This window comes from Salvelinus sp. IW2-2015, linkage group LG36, assembly GCF_002910315.2.
Source record: "Salvelinus sp. IW2-2015 linkage group LG36, ASM291031v2, whole genome shotgun sequence".
In the NCBI taxonomy this organism is placed as follows: Eukaryota; Metazoa; Chordata; class Actinopteri; order Salmoniformes; family Salmonidae; genus Salvelinus; species Salvelinus sp. IW2-2015.
In genome coordinates this window covers 17,904,291-17,912,771 of record NC_036875.1, presented here as the reverse complement: position 1 = coordinate 17,912,771, position 8,481 = coordinate 17,904,291, and the positions used below count along the sequence as shown (strand labels likewise).

At 43.5% G+C, this 8,481-nt stretch overlaps 1 protein-coding gene and 1 pseudogene across 1 annotated transcript in view; one reads left to right on the top strand and one right to left on the bottom strand.

Annotated features, from left to right (window-relative positions):
- The window catches only part of LOC139023808 (probable G-protein coupled receptor 82), a 6,846-nt pseudogene extending 3,868 nt beyond the window's left edge, over positions 1 to 2,978 (top strand).
- The window catches only part of caska (calcium/calmodulin-dependent serine protein kinase a), a 225,728-nt gene that overhangs the window by 100,904 nt on the left and 116,343 nt on the right, over positions 1 to 8,481 (bottom strand).

The window sequence follows — 8,481 nt, the reverse complement described above, 5'->3', positions numbered from 1 at the left end:
GAGGCGATAAAATGGCTGGAGTTGAGTCGTAGTATGTGTGGCAGCCGGCCACTAAATGTTAGTGGTGGCTGTTTTAACAGTCTGATGGCCTGTTGAGATAGAAGCTGTTTTTCAGTCTCGTCGGTCCGGCTTATGATGCACGCTGTAGCTGGACCGGTCCGCCTTCGTGGATGATAGCGTGGGGGTGAACAGGCAGTGGGCTGGGTGGTTGTTGTCCTTGATGATCTTTATGGCCTTCCCTGTGACACTCGGGTGGTGTAGGCTTAGTGCCTGGGCAGGGCAGGATAGTTTGCCGCCGGGTGAAATCTTAGGCGTTTGTTGCAAGACGCTCACGTATGAATAGTGACTCTGGAGAGCGCTTACGGTTGCGGGCGGGAGCGGAGTGTGCCGGTAAGCGACGCGCAGGGCAAGTGATAGCGATTGGCAGTGCCTATCTGTAGTGTCATTATGTGGCATTCGGGATGTGTGGCATCGATTTGTGCATCTGTAGAAGTTTATGAGTGCTTTTTGGGTGACAAGCCAAATTTCTTCAGCCCTCTGAGGTTGAAGAGGCGGCTGCTGCGCCTTCTTCACAACGCTGTCTGTGTGGGTGGACCAATTCAGTTTGTCCGTGATGTGTAACGATGGGAACTTAAAACTTTCCACCTTCTCCACTACTGTCGCCGTCGATGTGGAGTTAGGGGGGTGCTCTCTGCTGCTGGTTTCCTGAAGTCCACAATCATCTCCTTTGTTTTGTTGACGTTGAGTGTGAGGTTATTTTCCTGACACCACACTCCGAGGGCCCTTCACCTCCTCCTGTACGGCCGTCTCGTCGTTGTTGGTAGGAATCAACGCCTACCACTGTAGTGTCGTCCGCAAACTTGATGATTGAGTTGAGAGCGTGCATGGCCCACGCAGTCGTGGGTGAACAGGGGAGTACAGGAGAGGGCTTCCGGAACGCACCCTTGTGGGCCCAGTGTTGAGGTATCAGTGGGTGGAGATGTTGTTACCTCGCTCACACACCTGGGGCGGCCCGTCAGGAGAGTCCAGACCAGTTGCACAGGGCGAGGTCGAGCCCAGGGTCTCGAGCTTGATGAGCGAGTTTGGATAGTACTATGTGTTAAATGCTGAGCTGTAGTCGAGAACAGCATTTCATACATAGTATTCCTCTTGTCCAGATGGGTTAGGGCAGTGTGTGCAGTGTGGTTGCGATTGCGTCGTCTGTGGATCTATTGGTGCGGTAAGACAATTGGAGTGGGTCGCTAGCCTTTACACTTGTGTGTATAAGGTAGTAGTTGTGGAATTGTTAGGTTAGATTACTTGTTGGTTATTACTGCATTGTCGGAACTAGAAGCACAAGCATTTCGCTACACTCGCATTAACATCTGCTAACCATGTGTATGTGACAAATACAATTTGATTTGATTTGACCTTTTATCCTTTAAATGAAAGGTGCACTACGCAGCATTTTCAATAGACTATTAGATAACTATAGGCAATATTAGTCCATTTTTTTTTCAGTTCAAGAGCACTTCCAGAAGCAAATCATGTTTTGTGGAGTTAAGTTATCATCAGTCATGGGTATACACGAAGGAAAGTTTGAAGCCGTCAAACATCGAAACAGTATGCTGATTTTTGATTCAGGTCAAGAACTTCCTGCTTCGTCTCGCTGTGCTGCGGAGTTCCACCGACTCGTAAATGTATTTCCTGTTGGAAAAGACCCACCCACAGAAGCCCAGAAAACAATCATCAGGCAGGCCTACCATGCAGGCCACCACCAGAGTCAATCTGCATTGTGGGAGGTTGGAGGTGACTGTGTCATAAGGGTCAGGGGCCATGGAAAGAGTCACCCAGGGGGAACTGGAGTCTGGGCAGTGCTCTGTAAAGACTTCTTACATTGACCACTTTCATCACTTCATGAGAATTGAGTCCAATGTTTTTACCATGTGCTGTTGTTTTTTCTTTCCTACTTTATTCAAAGAGCACCTTGTATATTTATGAGGGAGAATAAATGTGTAACTGATACTGTAAGGCCCAACGCAGGAGATGAGAAGCAGGTACAGGGAGTGAAACATATAATACAGACGGACATGCAGCGGAACAGGAACAGCGTCTGGACATGAACACGACACGACAAACAAAGCCATTACAGGGTACAACCCAGAGGAGCAGACATGTATGCAGGGGCAATCAACAAAGTGAGGGAGTCCAGGTGAGCACAGCTGCGCATACTGATGATAACAGGTGCGTGCGTATGATGATGGGTAGCCTTGGCGCCCTCGAGTGCCAGAGGTGGGTGAGAGGGATTGCAGGCGTGACAAGACCTCCGCTCTGGAGCGCCACCGGGTCCCACCGGTGCGAGCAGGAAGGGCCAGCTGAGGCGTGACAGCCTGACGAAACGCTGCGGCGTAGAAGCCCCATGGGCCCGGCAGGGAAAACCCAGAGGAGCAGAACATATATGCGCACGGGGAATTAAACAAAGTGAGGGAGTCCAATGAGCACAGCTGCGCATACTGATGATAACAGGTGCGTATGATGACGGGTAGCCTGGCGCCCTCGAGTGCCAGGGAGGGGGAGCAGGAGTGACTTATACAGTATTTGGTGTGCTTGTGTAATACATATGTATAAATGTGTATTATAAATCTTATAGGTGTAAAGCGGTGTGTGTTTAATCCTGCAGGATGTGTGTGTGTGTATTGTTCTGTGAAGTGTGGGTCTTGCAGATGGCTGTCCCCTGGGAGGACTAGACAAAGGCAGACAGGCGAAAGAATCTGCCACATTCCACTGTACACACACACACACACACACACACACACACACACACACAGAGAGAGAAAGAGAGATCGAGAGAGAGGATGAGAGGAGGGGAGGAAAAAAGCCCCACTGGTATTGCCCAGAGGCAGCAATTATTGCTAACCTACACTAGCTTCAGCAGAAGACTTTTGCCTTCAATCTTTAACCTGTACCCTTTATGCAGAGTGCACACTGTTTGTATTTCCTTGTCTGAATATAATAGTCAAAGTGCTACCTTTTCAAACAACAATAATCATGTCTCTGAGTTTATGCTAAAAAGAGTGACTACCACATTTACATTTGATATTTGAGTCATTTAGCAGACACTTCTGTATATCCAGAGCTACTTACAGAATGTGTACAGTTGCACGCGTGAGTGTGTATGTGTGTGCATACAAGCGTGTGATTTTTTTTTAAATACTAAAGTGTCCATCAGTCAAGCATATACACTTTCACACATATTAAGCTCAATTAGGGTAACCAACACAGCATTTTAATCAAAGGCATTTATTTTGGCTCCACTTTAAACCTGATTTATCCTGGCTGTTTATAGCAGATTAGTGCTGTAATTCACAATATCTCTACCATGGCTCACACTCATTAACTATGCCAGTGGTCCACGGGAGAGAGAGAGGGAGAGAGAGGGGAGAGAGAGAGAGAATGTGTGTGTGCGCTAGGGCTGGGCGGTATACCGTATTTTACTATATACCGGTACTGATGCACGGACCGGTTTGGGTTTTTACTTTACCTTCTATAACAGTGTTTGGTTTGTTAAATGTGATACGCCGTGTGTAACGTCCATTTGTATAGTTTACTCTGCTTCTTGAGTCATCCCTCTCCGCTCTCTCTCTCTCTCCACGCCGCTTTCCACACAGACCTAGTCCCACCCCGTGTCACTCAAGGAGCGCATTTGTTGTTGCTTGACCACGAGACACTTGCGTTCAGTCTGCATGGAAAATGCAGCACATGCAATAATGTTGATAACAACGATGTTGTTTCCACTTTAAATCCACAAGCGTTCTATAATTACAATATTAGTTTGTTTCTTGCATCTGCAAACAGCTAGTTTGTATTTTCTTAGCAAGTTAAGCTAAATCGTGTTAGCCACTAATGCTAATCGCTAGTTAGCTGGCTAGCTAAGGTAACCAACATAGCATTGTGTAACTAGCTAGCTAACTAGCTAATAAAAGTACTGAGTCGGAGCAAACGTAACTAGCTAATCAAATCAAAGTTTATTTGTCACGTGCGCCGAATACAACAGGTGTAGTAGACCTTACAGTGAAATGCTTACTTACAGGCTCTAACTAATAGTGCAAAAAAGGTATTAGGTGAACAATAGGTAGGTAAAGAAATAAAACAACAGTAAAAAGACAGGCTATATACAGTAGCGAGGCTACAAAAGGACCCCGGTTAGTCAGGCTGATTGAGGTAGTATGTACATGAAGATATGGTTAAAGTGACTATGCATATATGATGAACAGAGTAGCAGTAGCGTAAAAGGGGTTGGCGGGTGGTGGGTGGGACACAATGCAGATAGCCCGGTTAGTCAATGTGCGGGGGCACTGATTGGTCGGCCCAATTGAGGTAGTATGTGCATGAATGTATAGTTAAAGTGACTATGCATATATGATAAACAGAGTAGCAGCAGCGTAAAAAGAGGGGGGGGGGGCTTAATACAGCCTGATACCAGTGCTGGTGGAGGCCTAAATCAGAGGAGGAATAGGTGAAGCATGAATATGTTGGCTACATGAATAAAGGTTTAATGTAGCCAAAGATTATAGGGTCCCCTAGGAAACACTGAACATCACTTTGGTTCTTACCCTGTCACAATAACTCGTCCATGTAATTTTCATTCGTTGTCATGTCAAACAACACCGTATTCAAAGTGCCCACTATTAACTAGAGAATTAGAATAAACATTATATTGCCATGATTCCAAAAGTTCACCCAAGTGTTTTGATCTAAATCGCAATTGCAACATTTGGTTAAAAATAAGGCCTAGTATTTTTGCCCATATCGTGGCAGTGTGGAAATGATCTCAAACGAGTGCAGGAAATGCAGAAACTGATGGAAATGCAGGAAATTATTTTAGGTTGAAGTTGAATTGAACAGTATAAAACAATCAGAATGGAGAAAGACCCATTGAAATAATGTAGAATATATGTGATACCACCCTAGGGTCACACACTACTCATAAAGCAAATGTAGAACTTGAATGAATCAAAAACATAAAATATCGTCAAATACTGTCAAAAAATGTTAAAATATAATATGATATTTTGGCCATATCGCCCAGCCCTAGTGTGCGCCACTACAGTGACTGTTGCCCATTTTCAGAGCTGGATTGTCTATATCCAAATGCCAGGAACCCTTGGTTCCCATTACATGATAGTTATCAGTAGACACACCCCATTCCACTCAGTCATAAACAACATTAATCATACTTTTAAGAAGCTTCTGTGACCACTAACACACATAGACCTGAGAGGGTCAATGTCACTCTACCAGCTAATGTATACAGTAGGAAAAGGAAAAGCCTATTAAGATCACTCTGCTAGTGCTGCCGCTTTCGTCCCTCCCTCGTTCTCTTTCGTCCCTCCCTCATTCTCTTTCGTCCCTCCCTCATTCTCTTTCGTCCCTCCCTCATTCTCTTTCGTCCCTCCCTCATTCTCTTTCGTCCCCTCCCTCATTCTCCTTTCGTCCCTCCCTCATTCTCTTTCGCCCTCCTCATTCTCTTTCGTCCTCCCTCATTCCTCTTTCGTCCCTCCCTCATTCTCTTTCGTCCCTCCCTCATTCCTCTTTCGTCCCTCCGTCATTCTCTTTCGTCCCTCCCTCATTCTCTTTCGTCCCTCCATCTCTCTCGCGGTCTCTTACTTCTCTCCATTCATATGGAGAATGTGACATTTCCTCCACATTGAGCTATCAGCTGTTACAGATAAGACCCATCTCTCTTCAATCCACTGTCTGGTTGTTTATCAGAGTGTAGACAGGACAAACACACAGGCTGCCATTAGTCCCACTGGCCCCTCTTACAGCCTAGTGAATAGAAAGAACATCACTTTCGGAAGCAGCAAACATTCACTTCTCTCTGTTGCTACAGTTTGAAGAGTAGAGTTCAGTTTTGTTATGTATTTCATGCCCAGCTCTTGCAAATAATTGTGTGTGTGGTGCTTGTGTGTGAGAAAGAGAGCATGTGGTTGCTTGTGTGAGTGTGTGTGTGTGTATCAACAGAGCTCTTCTGCCTACCACTGTATTGCTGATCCAGTAATTACCTGTATAGTCTATGTCTCAGTGGCTCACTGCCCACAGTGCTGACACCACACATAGCGAGGTGAAGGCTTTGTTATGTGTGTGCGTGTGTTTGGTCTTTGTTAGGCGATAACACGACACACACAAAAAACACAAACCAGAGACAACATACAGTTACAGCTTCGACAATAAACTATTCAGTTCAGTGGACATAGCGAGTATGCAGTATTTGAAGGGAAAGATACAGTGCTTGCCATGGAACAATGCATATGGCTTGTTTCTGCATTACTCTACAACAAATAGAGCTTGCCAGCTTGTAGTCCTAAAACCCGGAGTTACCTCTGGTTTGTTCAGCCATCCCTATGGGGAAAATGATTGTGGAAATTATAGGGTTTTGGGATAAACGCTGAAAATCAGGCCTGAAACACAGGCTTAGGAGATCTAATAAGTTTTGTTCTATGAGATAATATCAGTTAATTAACATGAGCCTTTTTGTGCTTTTTTAAATTACATAAATGCTTCAAAATTCACAAAAAAAATTATGCTAGCTGATGAAGATTATCTCGTAGAACAAAACATATAAGATTTCCTAAGCCTGTGTTTACCATAGACCTTATTTCAGTGTTTCATCAAAAATGGCATTCATTTCTCTATAGACTTTGTCCAACGAACCATGGCGGAGTTTGTGCCTACAAAAAAGATGCCGTTACTATTTCTCTCTATAGCCTAGAGTGCACACGGAACGCAGACGTAGCTACTGTTTGATTGCAAGAGATACAATGCTTTCAGAAAGTATTCATACCCCTTAACTTATTCCACATTTTGTTACAACCCAAATTCAAAACACATAATGACAAAGTGAAAACAAATTTACTTAAATATTCACACCCGAGTCAATACATATTAGAATCACCTTTGGCAGCGATCAATTACAGCTGTGAGTCTTTCTGGGTAAATCTCTAAGAGCTTTGCACACCTGGATTGAATTTTACATTTTTTTCAAGCTCTGTCAAGTTGGTTGTTGATCATTGCTAGACAGTCATTTTCAAGTCTTGCCATAGATTTTCAAGACGATTTAAGTCAAAACAGTAACTATACCACTCAGGAACATTCAATGCCGTGTTGGTAAGCATTTCCTGCTAAATTTGGCCTCATGTTTTAGGTTATTGCCCTGCTGAAAGGGGAATTTATCTCCCAGTGTCTGCTGGAAAGCAGACAGAACAAGGTTTTCCTCTAGGATTTTGCCTGTGATTAACTCTATGACAAGCACACCCATAACATGATGCAGCCCCCACCATGCTTGAACATATGAAGAGTGGTACTCAGTGATGTGTTGGATTTGCCCCAAACTTAATRCTTTGTATTCAGGACAGTTAATTTCTTAGCATAATTTTTTGCAGTTTTACTTTAGTGCCTTATTGCAAAAAGGATGCATCTTTATTTTTTATTCTGTACAGGCTTCCTTCTTTTCACTCTGTCATTTAGGTATTGTTGTCACGTTCTGACCTTTATTTTCCTTTGTTTTTTCTTTAGTTAGTATGGTCAGGGCGTGAGTTGGGGTGGGCAGTCTATGTTATGTGTTTCTATGTTTAGGGTTGTCATTTGGCCTGATATGGTTCTCAATCAGAGGCAGGTGTTTTGCATTGTCTCTGATTGGGAACCATATTTAGGTTGCCTGTTTTCACTGTTGGTTTGTGGGTGTTTGTTTGTCTCTTCAGACGAAGAGGAGGAAATCAGCCGTTACAATTGTGGAGTAGCTACAATGTTGTTGATCCATAATCAGTTTTCTCCTATCACAGCCATTAAAATCTGTAACTGTTTAAAAGTCACCATTGGGCTCATGGTGAAATCCCTGAGCCGTTTCCTTACTCTCCGGCAACTAAGTTAGGAAGGATGCCTGTATTTTTGTAGTGACTGGGTGTATTGATACACCATCCAAAATGTAATTAATAACTTCACCATGCTSAAAGGGATATTCAATGTATGCTTTAAAAAAATAGTTTTATCTACCAATAGTTGACCTTCTTTGCGAGGCATTGRAAAACCTCCCTCCCCAGTGTTTGAAATTCATTGCTTGACCGAGGGAACTTACAGATAATTGTGTGGGGTACAGAGATGAGGTAGTCATTCAAAAATCATGTTAAACACTATTATTGCACAAGGAGTGAGTCCATGCAACTTATTACGTGACTTGTTAAGCACATTTCTACACCTGAACTTATTTAGGCTTGCCATAACAAAAGGGTTGAATACTTATTGACGCAAGACATTTCAGCTTTTCATGTTTTATTAATTTGTAAAAATTTCGAAAAACACAATTCCACTGTGAGATTTTGGGGTATTATGTGTAGGCCAGTGACACAAAATCTTAAATGTAATCCATTTTAAATTCAGGCTGCAACACAACAAAATGCATAAACAGTCAAGGGGTGTGAATACTTTCTGAAGACACTGTGTCTG